The 15,295-nt window shown below is 47.8% G+C and overlaps 1 pseudogene; it reads left to right on the top strand.

Moving 5' to 3' along the window:
* Nucleotides 1-786: 786 nt before the first annotated feature.
* Nucleotides 787-11,265, top strand: LOC121837167 (annotated as a pseudogene).
* Nucleotides 11,266-15,295: the final 4,030 nt, after the last annotated feature.

The raw sequence follows: 15,295 nt of genomic DNA on the forward strand, positions 1-15,295 counted from the left end.
TTGACGACATTCTGGTGTGGGGCGCGACGCGGAAAGAGCATGATGACCGCCTATACCTAGTGTCAGCGTTGATAGCTGCTGAAAAAGCTGGTTTAACGTTTAACGCTCAGAAATGTAGGTTCGGCTTAACGGAAATACAGTTCCTGGGTGCCATAATCGGAGCAAAAGGTATCTCGCCCAATCCAAAGCTGGTGCAAGGCCTGCTGGAAATGCCGGTGCCAAAGAACAAAACTGACATTCAGCGTATGCTGGGAGTGATTAACCACTTCGGAAAATATGTGCCGCACCTGTCTGAAAGAACGGGGCTGTTGCGAGCGCTTATCAAAACTCATTCGGTGTTTGAGTGGACCAAGGACCATGCGAGCGAGTGGAACAGCATCACGCAGATTCTTAGTACAGCGCTCATGTTAGCAAATTTCGATCCTCGAAGGGAGACGAAGATAACGTGTGACGCATCGAAAGACGGCGTCGGTGCGGCGCTTTCGCAGTGTCACGGCGGTCACTGGCGACCGGTGGCTTACGCATCCCGAGCGCTAACGCACGTGGAACAACGTTACGCACAAATTGAACAAGAGGCGTTTAGCATTTTGTTCGGTTGCGACAAATTTCACCAGTTTGTTTACGGGCAGAAGGTCGTCATTGAGACAGACCACAAGCCGCTCCTGTCTGTTGCAATGAAAGGAATTTGTGACATGCCGCCTCGTTTACAAAGATTTTTTTTTAAGACTTCTCAAATACGACTATGTCCTGCAGCATGTTCCAGGGAAGCACCAAGTCTTGGCAGATATGCTGTCACGGGCGTCTCCCGGCGGTCAGGTCGACAAGGCTGGTGCCACAGACGACGTGGAAGTACACGCGATTCAGCTCCCATGGGTTCCATGGTGACGGAAGCAACGCAAGAAAAACTGGCTGAAGAGACTGCTCGGGACGACTACGTGCAGTCGAGCATCAGCAGCCTGTCAGCTGGCCAGCCACTCCAAGGTGAACTGAAACCTTTTGCATCGGCACTATTTGTGGTGAACGGAATACTCTTTAAGGGAACAAAAGTGTTCGTACCGAGAAGCATGCGACAGGAAATCCTACAAAGAATTCACGCCGGTCATCTCGGTTTACAGAAATGCAAAGAAAGGGCACGACGCCTTGTTTTTTGGCCGGGTCTCAACGGCGACATCACCCTGCTGATACAGAACTGCTCTACATGTAGAAAGTTCTCTTACAAGCAACCAGTACAACCACTACTAATGCGCCCACTTCCGAGCTGTGCATGGTGCAGGGTTGGGGTTGACATATTTGTTTTTGGAGGAAACTCGTACCTCGTTGCGTTTGACGCGCTTTCCAATTTCCCAGAGGTCGAGAAGCTGACGGACACAAGCGCAAGAACCACGATTGCGGCACTCAGATCCATGTTCGCAAGGTACGGCATACCGCTCGAAGTCTGCACCGACAATGGACCGCAGTTTTCCAGTCACGAGTTCTCCGCCTTCTCGTTGAGGTATGACTTCAAACACGTCACGTCCAGCCCCCACTACCCTCAGTCTAACGGACTCGTAGGAAAGGGTGTACAGATTGTCAAACGCATTCTGAAGAAAACTGAAGAATCCAGGGACGACTTCTGGTTAGGCCTGCTGGCCTACCGCTCTTCGCCATTAGAAGACGGCTGATCTCCGGGGGAACTTCTTCAAGGCAGGCGTCTTCGGACTAACATTCCGGACTTTGGCGAAGTAACAGCCACTACAGTAAAGAAACACGTTCAAATTCGAAAAGGGCAACCACTGCTACCGTTAGCTCAAGAGAACGTCGTGAGGATTAGAGACACTGCATGGTCGCGGAAAGCCAAGGTGGTTGACACGGCCGCTCCCAGGTCTTAAGCGGGAAACACATGTACGACGAAACCTTCCGATCCGACGTGCGGACGGCCGGAATGACCTTGGGGGAAAGGGTTTTCGTAGCACCGGAGAGCGTTGAAAACCCTCGCCTCCGACCGTCGAATTGCGCGGTCGGACGTTGGATCGGACGGTTTCGTCGTACAAATGTTTCGCGCTTTACCGTGTGTTGACAGAAGATCACCGAATGCATGCTGAGACGTAACCGGCAGCACATGCTACATACCAGAGAGCACTATGCGGAAGCGAGTGACGACGACGACTGGAGTACGCTCGGTCCAGACGAGAATGGCACCGAGCTGCCAGTCCAGACAGAGTCGACCCCGAGCAACGAGGCGACGTCACAGATCCAGGAAACTCCAAACGGCGGTGCAGCACCTACGGCCAACAGAAACCTGGCCACTGGTACGACGACGCAGCCCTTAGCACCGTCACGCCAACAGCAACCTTCAGGCGATGGCGGGTCAGGGTCGCAAGCCAGGAAGTCGACTCGCACGGTGAAGCCTTCAGAACGTCTTCATTATGACTCTGACTTCAATCAAGTGGCATGAACTTGTACTTTGTACTTTGTCTTTTGTTACCCGTGAAGAGATGTATCGGGCTTATCATGGTACAACGCCTCGCTTGACAAGGCGCTAGTCATGCGCAGTGCGCCCGGCGCTATTTGATAAATACCGCCGACGTCCATTAAACAAGGTTCTTGTTGCTCTGCACACGATCCTGTCGACTGCCTTTTTATCGTCAATGATACAGTAATCAGTGTCGGCTAAGCTGTTTCCTTTCTGTTAATTTCACTAACAAAACTTTAGTTGCGAGAGCAGCTTCGTCCTGTCGTGTTTGTTGTCTTGACTCTGTCGTCGTCGTTTGAGCGGTTTTCATCATGTATAACGTTTACCAACTCGCCCTATTCGCTACCTCACAGAAGACTACTTCTTAGTTTTATAGGTCACGAGTAACAACGGTGCCAGTGTGCAGCTCTGAAGGTCATGGCTGGCTCACCGTAGAAGGGCACTATCATACAAAGGCAACGTGTGGAAACACCAGCACGAACGGCTAGAAAACGTGCATGTCCGTGGAAGGAAGAAGCCTCGATATCCTACTGACTGTTTTATGCTATTTTCAAAGGTTAACAAAAGCTTCGTGGTTGCGCATGCACTTTCGGATTTTCGGCATTTACAGTTTTAATTTTTAGGTTTTAGGCAACATTATTAAGTTTTTGAACTTTTTCCTGCTCTTCAGGTTCATAAAGTTTTCAGTTAGGCTTTCGTTGCCTAGAGAGTAAGCCACAGAAAACACTCGCCCGCAATTATTAATTTGGGAGAAATATACCTAATAAGCTTAATAAATAATACAAAAAAGTATATTTCCTTTTTTTACAAAGCTGACGAATTTTAATGATAATAAAATGATATATATGTTACGCGTGATCAAGCAGCCTCCATATAAATAGAAGAAAAAAAAATGGGTGAGCTTTTATCCGCATACGCTCAATGGCCGGTGAACTTTTCGCCGCATCCGCCGGTGTTGCGGTGAGCTTTTCTCCGGCGAGCTTATCTCCGATGAGCTTCTCTCCGGGATTCCGTAGCTGCGCATGGCACCAGGCGCCTAAAGGCTAGCCCACATGGCGCGTTTTTCAGTGCGTCTAGACGCGCGTCTCGGCTTGGCGCGCGCGCTAAGCAGGACGCGTGCGCCCAGTCAAACCACACGCAGCGCTTCCGTGCAGCGCTTCGCGTCTGCGTTTACGAAGCGTCTGCCCAACGTAGCCAGACGCGCTTAAGAAACAAAAGCAAATATTAAATAGAAATCCCGCGGTAAATGATGGCTACATGCCGTAATATTTAATTTTAGTAATAGTAAGCACTCATTTTTATTACAGCAATCGCAATGAAGCTCAATTTCACTAATTTTCATCCTTTTTAGTGCGTACGCCTCATCCACGTTTCGATACGCCATTGGCATCACCATCGCCGGCGCCAAAACCGCCAAAACATTTGCCGCTGGCCGCTGGCCGCTACAGAGGTTACGTTGTTGCGGTTGTTGCCGGTAGTATTGATTTTGTATCTTTGTCTCTCGGTGTCCTTGTATTCTTTACATTTGGCCTGCCAGAGTGCAGGATGCTTTTGTACTTCGCTAGGTTCTCTCTGTTCCGCTGAAGCAGCGTCAGCCTCTCCCGCGGAGCAGAGAGGATTTCCTGGACTTGTGTAAAAGGTATGATAAACTGATATCCGCGGGGGGAAGGACGTAACTACCCATGTTCGCCCTGCTGCTAGCGTTGGCGGGGCCTAAAAGCCGTTTTTATTTAAGGCCGCGAGCGTGCAAATTTTTTAAACTCCGCGCGCGCGGGTGTGTGTGTGTGTGTGCGTGCGCGCGTGCGCTCTGCCTTGGAATGGCACAGGGCTGCTACCCGTTTTTGTGTGTGTATCTTTCTGTTTTGAGTGTTTTATTTATTTTCCTTTCCCGTATCCCTTCCCCTACTTGGCGGCGGGCTAGCAGGCCCACCTGCGTAAGGGTCTCAACCTTTTTGCCTAGCCTCGCACGCTGCCGAGTGGGTATCGCAATATGTGCAAATAAAAAGTATTATTATTATTATCGCCTTTGTCTCGAGGTCCGTGGCGAAAACTACAGTCTTACAGTGGCGAAAACAGTGGAGAAAATTCAAACGCTCCTTGCAACTAGTGAACACGGCGGTTCATTGGTTGTTGCCTTCTGGACGCAGAGCGAGACGCGACGCGTGGACGCAAAATATCTGGCTCCTCCAGATACGTCGGAATGCGCCAAAAAACGCTGCGTTTTGTCCCGGCGCCGGAAGTGACGTCAAAGCGCAGACGCGACGCAGACGCGGAGAAAAGCGCACCATGTGGGCTAGCCTTTACACGAGCTGGAAAGGGCACTAGAGCAGCAGCTTTGTAGCGTGGACAACCGCTCCAGTTGTCAGACAACTCCCTCCAAGTCCTTAGCGTCGAGATGTGTTAATTGTTAATCAGTCACACTTTTTCTTCTAATCATTCCGACGTCGCATTTAGTCTTTTTTTTTTTTTCTTGTCTATAAAGTGGGTGACAGGTTAAGTACACCGTAGATGCTGCACCTCCAACACGCGTTCGTTGCCTCGCGTATGGCTTTGGCTGCGCTTGCCACGAAGTGCTATCAAAGTCATAAAGCTCGCGCTCTATGGGCGTCGAAATGTTTCGGTGGCGCCGTCGTATGGTTCCTCCTCGTGACGTAATTACCTTGCGAACAACAAGTTCGATGGTGTTCGTAGTTAGCATGATGGAAGCTTGAAATCACTGCGCTCTGAAACCAACGCTGCCAACATCGTCAAGATCGAAGTTGTTACATAACTCTTACTACCGTCGATGAGAAATCCTTTGCTGACGTCAGCGTTCGGCCAATCGTGGCAGGCCGACCACTGCGACACCTTCGATCGCTCACGTCGCCAATAGGCGGAGCATCTACAGTGTACACTTTTCGCAAGTCCCGTGTATTTGGCGAATATTTGGGGTGAAAAACACGTTATTTACACAAATTACCATAAATTTACACGATGAGTAACGGATAATTCGATCAGAAATCATGCGAGGTTGTAAAAAACGTGTTTTGGTTCGGTCATACACGCATAACCGTGTAGCCGACCTCGATAACACGCATCGCCCCCGGCGACGACCGCGGCATTGCCGGCTATCGAAGCACCGGAATGCTTGGGGACACACTTAGAAAGGACCGTCGAGACAAATGCCGCGGAAAGAAACATGTCTCGGAGACAGATATGCACCAAAAGCAATTGCGCCATGTCGCAGGACGTTGGCGAAACCGGCGCTTACCGGGCTCGCCGCCATCTTTTGGTCGATGGCAATGCGGCTTCCCTCATGTCGCCCATGTTTGTATTTAGTTTAGGGGTCCTGATAACAGTTTCTTAGACACCACAAATAAAGTTATGGGTCTAATTATTCGTTGCAAACAGTTAAAATGGATAAAAAAAGCGTGTCCTCGATGTGAACACGTGACATTGCAGTTGGTTTCGTTTTTGCTTCAACCTTCAACTGCAAGCGATCTGGCCACGGCGCAAGCGCAACGCCGATGTACGCTGGAAGCGCCTTGGCTGGAAGCAAGCGCCGGTTGGCTTTCGTTGGTTTTGGGTTTTTGTTTGACCGGAGAAAATCTGGCAAGTACGCATGGCGCCGCTACTGTTTTGGTTTGACGGGACGCGAGAAGCTTCGCATAGAGCTTCGGAGTTTGCGAGCACATAGTGAAGACGTGACCGGAGAAGTGCCCCTGTGATGTTCTTGGAAGACGGAAAGTAGCATTCGTAATCGTCGTGTGTGCTTTGAAAGCGAAGGGAGTCACAGGGTCCACGAGTTCGCAACCACAAGCCAAGGTTCACGACAGCGCGGCGTTGACTTCGGCGATCTCGTTCTGTTTGGTGCAACCCGGCGATGCGAAAAAGAGCTGAAACATTCGTCGTATATGGTGCGGTGCTTTGTATTCCGGGTCTGTTCGAACCACGCTTTTAACACGGAGCGCAAATTGTTTGTTGCGTGGTGGAGGTTCAACGGGTACAGTCCCGTCGTCGTCAGCTGATCCGGTCCAGCTGGTCCGGGAGGACGCAGCGAGCGTTTTTAAAAGTAAATCTTCCTTCGTTCCGTTTCAAACTGTAGAAGTATCCCGACACATACCGTGAGTAAGAAGCAGCGGGCGTTTTCAACAAAATTACGTTGTTTTAATTGAATAATGGACTCCGGATTGTTGTCTTAAATCTGCCGTTTTTTATGCTTCGTGTTGGACTGCGTTTGCATAGCGACGCACACCGCTCGAGTAGATGATTCGGTCCTGCAACGCGTTGGTTGCGCCACTCATGCGGCGTGAATAAATTAGGGCAAGGTTTCCTACCTGCCCACAAATGCATGTACTGAGACCATTTTTTATGTTGTGAACGTAGTGCTCTTTCTTTATTTTGGAAGACGCGTTGGTGCATTTATTATGGTACAATCACTTGAGAGTTGAGAAATTGGAGAGCGAGCAAGCTTTCTCAACTTTGTCTCTTTCTCTCTGGCACTGCCCTGTTTCAGTTTCAGTAGGCATATCTACTAGCAGGTACAAACTGCTCTAAAGCAGGTAAAAAACGGGAAGCTTAGAACGGTGCGAACTCCGTGTTTCGCGCTTTTCGCATGGTGACAGGGTAAATGCTTTTGTGAGATATGCGGAATATGCAAGCGATTTTGTTATGCCCGTCGTTTGCATCTCTCCAGCAAAACGAATAAGATAATCTACTACAAAGGCGCAATCACAAGCCAAGATTTAAGATAGCAGTCGTTTGCTTCGGTGATCCGTGTAGCTGTATTTTACCCTGCTCTCTGCAACACCGTGTCATGACGAAGAGCTGGAATGGTCACGGTTTGTGCTGGCCTCCCGGTTGACAGAAACCCGCGTCGCCCGCATCGGCACCGAGTGCGCTTGGGCTGTTGATGCTCCAGCCTTTCATCCGCGGCTTGTCGCCAGCTCATCCTGCTGCTCAACGGTGAGGAAGCGGCGAGAGTAACCTCGGAAGTGAATGTAAATCCTCGTTCATTCAGTTATCCGGTGTCAAAGTGTGGAAGATGTCCGACGTGTACTAAGGGCGGGAACTACGAGCGTTTTGCCTTGCTTTTATAACCGAAACCAGACCAACGAGATAACTGCCTTGCGTACTCTAAAATGACGGAAGCAATAATTTTCAACAGGTCGAGTACGTCACCGGGGATGTAGGCGAGACGGTGCACACTGTTTAAACGCTTGCAGTATCCACGAGTGGGACCAGAAAAGCGACGTCAACAGAGAAGGAGCTCGGGATTCAGCATAATGCACTGCTACGTGCCCGTGTATCTTCAAAGTTCGGGGTGGTGGCAGTATAAAAAAAAGACGCATCAGCGCCCCACACCAGTGTTCACGAATAACACCGGTCACAAACTCCCAAGCCCCACCGCTCTTCTCGACACCGACACGACATACGACAACAAACTGCATTAAAACGCCCCAAAAGTGAAGGCTTCTGCTCTCGTACTGCAACTGCTGCAACTAGCGGAAGTGAAGTGTTGGGCGGATGTCCGGATGTCCTTCACAAAAATATATAAAAAATGATTTGCGCAAGGATCATTTTCATTTATTATTGTATTCGTAATGACAAAATCCCAATAATTTGTTTTTCTATCTGATTCATGCTAGTCGGACTGCTCATAACACTGATCAAGCAAGAAAGTAACAAAAATTTGAACTTTTTCATGACCGGTTTAAGATTTATTGTTAACATATCGTTATTTATTGTAACGGACTAACATTATAGATTTTGCCTCCATACTTTTAAATGCAAACATTTCTAACACACGGCTGTCCATTGCGCCGTGTTTTGTGTATTCTTCTATAAATATGTAATGGTCAGCGACCAAAGAGCTCACCCGCACATGTCAAGCTAATATGCGCCGCGGGGAGGAATGGCTATCGAGTAGGAAGTGTCGGGCGTAGTGTCGGTTGTTGTGTTTGTGTACATGTCGGTGCTGTGTGCCTGTGTGCTGTGTTTCCTGCGTTGTATGTAGGGTTGCTGTGTGGTCGTGGTCGTTCGCAGTGTTAACAGACTCGTCTTTTTTTTTTTTTTTAAAACAGGCTGCTAGAAATCTTGATAGGTGGCGCAAGTTACCGCCCGATTCTAAATAGTTTGCTCAAGTTATTTATCCATGTGAATACGGCATGAGTTTTTTTTTTTTCTATTTTTTTTTTTTTTATTTAGCGGCTTGTTGAAGCTACCGACGCCGCCGACCGCCGACAACGCACGTACGTACGTACCTTTGCAAGTAGCTACGTACGCCGCTTGGAGACTTTACTGTGTATAAAAGACATCGAACGAGAACTAACGCGCCCTGTGTGCTTTTAATTCGCCTGAAAGGCGCGCGGCTCACTGGGCTCGTCTCTCGCCTGTTCTCGCCCGCTGGCCGCCATGTTTCATAAGGAACACGCTCGAAACGGTTTTGCGGAAGGCAGACACGGTGTAGCGTGTTAAGTTTACACAGCACCTCATGTGTAGACGAAAAACACAGATGGCCTCGTGTAAAACGAACACGTTTCGACGTGTCCGCTATGGGACAACGGTTTACACGTCTGGGCGTGTTATTTTTGCTAACAGTGTACGGCTCACCACTGATTCACGGCGTGGCCGATTAGGTTAATTTAACCTCGCATCTAAATTTTGTCGGCTATACATTTGTAAGCCCTGCAGACAATACCACAATTCAACCAAAACCTCTCTCTCTCGCTCTTCCTCGTTTAGACTTCAAGCGACAGGTTCGGTTCCGGTTTGAGATGTCACTGCTGACTTCCCGGTGCTCCTGTGAATTTTGTAAGCCAAGTATGCGTCTAAAAACTATGGCAAAAAAAAATCATGGGTTAAATTAGTAATAGAATGACCCTAGAAAGCAAAAAACAAATTCAGTTAAGTACAAATATCTGTAAAATTCATTTTAATATCCCTCTAAAGAACTCGAGGAAGCTAGCAAATGGCACGGCACTACTGACAATGTGTCAGTCCAGAAATGCGATTTGAACTGAGACACGGAGCCTGTGAAGAGCCTTTCTCTGTGACCCAGCGCAATCCCTCGACCGACGCAGTGTGCGTATTGGTTCATCAGACGTCGAAGCTCATGTACCCGCCACACAAGGAGTGCAACCGGTACACTCATGCACTTGTCGTAGGTGCAGCAGGTTCATATATGCATAATACGTAGATGCGTGTGTTGCAGCAATAGTATCATCCCAGGATCGCGTTGGTGTCGCAATTTTAGCCCATACGATTTTAAAAACTTGAAAATGAGAACCCTACTAGAGTCAATGTTTCCTACTGACGTTTTTATTGATTTCTTTTTACATTCATCTTAGTTCCGGAAAAATAAAAGGATTAACGCTTGTATATATTTTAGAAGGTTCACTGCACAAATGTTGTTGCTAGTCTCATAAGTGTCATGCAAGGATATCGTATTTTCCCCCTTTAATTTCACCAACCTAAAATAAAAGTGAAACTGTTTTCTACAATATTTTTTTCTTTTTCTAAATTTTACTTTTTGCCACAAAAAAAAAAATAGAACATAATTTCTTACTCGCTTTCACCTGTTGTAACCAAGTCATCTGGATTAACCTTGACGATTCGGTATGATCTTATGGGAAAGCTATTAACCCATTAAAATTTAAAATCCTGGATCCGGTGTGTGCAACGCAACAAGCAAAACAGAAAGAAAGTTTGATAAACGGCGGGGTTATATTTTATTGTATTGTATTAGTTTTATTGTGCATTAATGATTGGCCGCGCCATATATCCACTAAGATACCACTTTACGCTGACGATGTTTAGTATACCACACGATAAACTCTACTCATAAATTTACTTTTCTCGACAATTCATTTGGGATTTTTTGTACGTGGTGGACAAAGCACATTTACAGGACTTGTAACAAATCCCTTAAAAGACTTGGATACCTGGGGCGTATACGTTACGTGTGTGGCACCGATACAAAGCTTTTAACTTATAAACTTTAATTCGCCCAATCCTCGATTATGGTTCTATAATTTGGTTTCTCTACAAACAATCTGACAAAAATAAGGTCGAATCAGTTAAAGGGCAACTCCGGTTCATACTTTCGATTTTGGGATTATGTCTGATTTTAGCGCAGTCAGCGTCCCTGAATTGCAAGGTGTATTTTTTTTTTTTTTTCTCGTTATTCTGCGTAGTTTGAAAGATATTGACGCCTCAAAGTTTTGCTAGGGGCGTGGCCGACAAAACTGAAACTAGCCGCTCGAGGCCCCGGCAACCGTGGAAATCAGCCGCCACGTGGACGTGACGTCAGGATCGTTCTCGTTAACGAGTACGCGGGCCAAGCAGCACCTACCTCTGTTGCGCTAGCCGCCTAAAGATAGGAGGAAAGCTGATTTCGTTTTAATTCTGTATACGTGGTAGTTATCCAGAATATGTAGCAAGAGTTAGTGCGTATACCCAAAAGCTATAGTGACTGGAAAACCCGTGAACTCGTTCGGTGCCGTACTCGGCAGCTGTCATCGGGGCTCCGTGGATGGAGCGGCGTTGCTCTACGCCGCGCTGCCAGTGACGTACAGTACTGGGGGCCCTCTCGCTTTCGCGCTGCGGACACGAAGCTTTGAGGCTCTCCGACGCGGGGCCGCGGCATCCGAACACACGTGTGCTGGGCTGTACACGTCTGTTTGTTCGTTCTTTTTCCTCAGGCATGTAAAAGCCAAATTTGTAAGCTACGGCACTAATTTACCCCATAAGTTCGTCTAGGAGGTAAATCCGATTTGTAAAAATATTAAAAAAAAAACTTGTGCAATAAAAAAGTGGCTCTATAGGCAGACATTATCTTTTCAAAGCTAGCAAAAGTTTTTGTGGGTTATAGAGGAAAACAAAGAACGTTAGTAAGGTGAGAAGAACACTTTCTTTCCCTTCCACATTCCCACCCCACCCACGATTTTTTTTTTTTTTAATACATAGGATTTTATATTTTTCATTCGTTACTTTTGACTAATGCAAGTGTGTTTTGTTTTTTTCTTTGGGGGGGGGGGGGGGGGGGCATTGCTAAATATTGTACTTGGCATCCTTCGAGGAACAGCAGTCTTTGGCGCACCGAGCTGCTCGCTAAAACGAGTCTTGGAGTCCTCAAAAGCAAATAAACCAAAAGGCTATACCGAAGCTACACGGGCTACAGATAAAAGCAACGGCTTAACACGCCAATCACAAGCCGAAGTAGTGGTGCTAGAGGCTCAAAGAAGCGCACTTTACACTGCTCGACTGCGCAACGGGTGCGGCCGTCCGGACCGGAGGAAAAAAAAGAGAACGATGTTGACGTCACGGCCCAACGTTGCTTTAACGATCGGCGACCCGCTGGCCGCCCGCTAAGGAACAGCGGCTCGCGGCGGGTCGCATTTTTATTATCGGCATTAGTTGAGAATGCGGCGTCCCCAGGACTTAATATTTTGGCTGGGGTCGTATTTTGTGTCACTACAGCTATACCAGTAATTTATTTCATTTGGAGTTTTGGCTGGAGTTAATCAGTACGTTTTATTTGTGGTCGGTACGACCGAAACTTTTCTCCTTCCTCTATCCTTCCCGTGTTAGGCCTAAGTCCTCTTTCTGAGCGTCGTGATGTTGAGCGCCTAAAGACATTGCAATTTATGAACTCATCACGTTTTGACTCTTCACTCACCCCCCTCTGTAACGCCCCCAGGGCCTTGAGGGTATGTAAATAAATAAATAAATAAATAAATAAATAAACATGAAGTTTATCAACCCAACTTCAACGAGGCGCCACCACGATTTAAATAAATAGTTTACCTTTTCATCCACATACCGACATGTTTAAATAGTTTCTTTCCTCACACCATTCAACGTTTGAATTTGTTAGCAGGAAACGTCCGGTCACTATACAACCTGAAAAATTTTCTCAGTGCCAATGACAGTGGTTTATTGTGATTCCTTGACTGTCTGTATAAATAATATCCACACCTGCCATAGCCCCCCCAAATCGGAGCTGCAGTAAGTAATATATATATATATATATATATATATATATATATATATATATATATATATATATATATATATATATATATATATATACAGGGTGTTTCAGAGAACGCAGGCCAAATCGCTCCCGCGAAAACTACTCATCGCAACGAAAAAAGACTTGTGGCGTTTTGGTCCTGGGCCAGGGGCCCATTTAGGAAAATTATTAAAGTCCGGGATAATTAAGTTGTTAATTATTTTTGCGTAATTAACTTTTTTAATATTGTGTTTAAAGGGATACTACAACGAAATTTCGGCGCTCATTTTTTTGTCTATATGTGTTCAAAAGAGCAGTATCACATGGAACATACCAATATCTTGTTAAAAAAAAGTCTCGAAAAGGAATTTTAGAATGAATTAAACGATTAGCAAAGAGCACCTGGTGGATGTCGCTAACACCTCGTTTGTAATGCTCGTCTAGGAACCTTGACAGCTAATGACGGAGGTTGTCTCGACTCCGGCCACGACGAGAGAAGGGGAGAAGGAGGAACTCCCCTCTTCCCGAGAATCCCTTTTGTGTGTCGCAGAAGTCGCTATTGTCCCCCTAGAAGATTATACAAGATTAACCCGTCACTCAATATTCGTACAAAAGCAGCCGCTTCGGTGGCTGGAACGACTAAGCCATCCTCTCGACGTCAGCCTTGCCGTAGCTTTGCTCGTCTTGAGACGACCTACGTCACGATTGCGTTGGATGTCACGTGCTCTAAGCTGGGCCTTCTCCGAGCGCTTGCCAGAGTGGGCCGATTATAACGAAAAATACAGCCACCAGGATCAAAATACAAACGTGCGATTGTCATTTACGGATATTGTGGATCATATTCAACCTATTTTGGAACACGACGGGAATATTTTAAATTTCGTTGAAGTGTCCCTTTAAGGGCATGGTTTCAATTAGAAAGTTGCTCAACATCATCAAAAAACACTAAATCAACAAATTGCAGAACGATAGAAGGCACGCGAAGCATTTTACGCAGTGCTTGTTGCGAAATGCGACCTTTCATGTAATTGCTGATTGCCGTGCGGGAATCGCTCACGATGGTGTGGCAGTCCGGATCGAGGGTCACCAGGGCGATGGCCACTTCCTTGACCGTCTTGGCGTTTCGGGTTACGATGCTGGCGGTACGTTTGAGCGAGCCGCCTACTGTGGTAGCCGCCGCGAAGCGGTGCCCGTCTTGATATTCAGCTGCGTCGACGAAGGTGACGCCCGTGGTGTTGCCATAGGCTCTAATGAGGGAGGCAGCCCTTGCCTTCCGACGTTCTTTATTGTAGTCCGGGTGCATGTTTTTGGGGATAGGGTCGGCATGTAGCCAGGTCTGTATGTCGCGTGGAATCGGGTGTTTGTCTCCATGTTGACAGTGGTAGGTGATGCCGAGTTTAGTTAGAACGTGCCGGCCCGTTTCTGAGAGGGTGAGACGCTTCAGATGAGACCGACGCTGTGCTTCTAATAATTCTTCGAGGGTGTTGTAGAGTCCTAATTGGAGCAGAAGTTCCGTGCTGGTGTTGTTTGGCAGTCCTAGGGCTAGCTTGTAGGCGCCGCGTGTAATGATGTCCTATTTCGTCTTTTCTGCTTTGTACCAATCACGGAGGGCGGCGACGTACGTGATGTGACAGATGACGAACGAGTGAACAAGGCGGATGAGGCTTTATTCCTTCATGCCCTGTCACCGGTTGGTCACTCGCTTCATCACCCGCGACGTATTGGCCGTCTGTCGGAGGATCTTGGATATAGCCGTTGAGTTGGCGCCGTTGGCTTCGATGGTCATGCCGAGGACCCGGATGGTGGAGACCACGGGTATGGTTCCGCCATCCCTCATGTGGAGTCGGATTTCCTCGTAGTGGCGTTTGTGCGTAGAGCCTAGCGGTGGGCGTCCGCGGAGTGTGGGGCGGTATAGGAGGAGCTCTGACTTGTCGGGGGAACATCGGAGTCCCGTGCCTAGATAATTTTCGACGGCATCGATGGCGTCTTGCAGAGTGGTTTCAATTTGGCCGTCACTGCCCGTTGTGGCCCAGATGGTAATGTCGTCGGCATAGATGGTATGTTCTATGCCGTCGAGCTTCTGTAGTTCCTGTGCTAATCCGAGCATGACCAAATTGAATGCCATTGGGGAAATCACAGAGCCTTGTGGGGTTCCCACGCATCCGAGAGTGAATTCCTCCAATTGAATACCTCCAACCGAGAGGTACGAAAGTCGGTTCGATAGAAAGTCTCGTACGTAGTTGCAGGTTGGCTCGCCGAGGTTGAGCAGGGACATGCGTTCGAGGATGGTAGAGTGCGCGACGTTATCGAAGGCGCGTTCGAGATCGAGACCCAAGATCGCCTTCGTGTGTCGGGATTTGCCATCGAGGATTTGATGCTTGAGTTGAGCATGGCGTCCTGGGCTGAGAGATGCGCTCTAATGCCGATGATTGAATAGGGGTATGCGGACGTGTCTTCAAGGTTAGAGTTTATGCGGGTAATGGTGTATTCGCACGACAGAGTTTCTTCCCGAGGTTCTGAGGTCACGTGCTCCGCGTCACGGACGTTCGCTGATCCCCCGTGCTCGCGGCATGCTTGCAGGGACCCGAGGAGAATCTGTGACAGTTCTACAGAATATCCGCCGTTCCGTCGGTATCCGTCGGAGCGACCTGGCCCCCTCTTTTGTCCCCCTGCTTTTGGGGAGAGATAACGACCAATAGCTTTGAAGTGTGGGGTGCCTTTTCTTCGTTATTTTTTGCCTGTCTTTTTGTTCGACGAGCCCCAGAAAGTCGCAGCAGGCTTGAAATGTGGGGTGTCTTTTCTTTATTATTTTTTCCCAGCCTTTTGTTCAATAAGCCCCCGAAAGTCGC

The sequence above is a fragment of the Ixodes scapularis genome, unplaced genomic scaffold, assembly GCF_016920785.2.
Source record: "Ixodes scapularis isolate PalLabHiFi unplaced genomic scaffold, ASM1692078v2 PGA_scaffold3__209_contigs__length_174095766, whole genome shotgun sequence".
NCBI lineage: Eukaryota > Metazoa > Arthropoda > Arachnida > Ixodida > Ixodidae > Ixodes > Ixodes scapularis.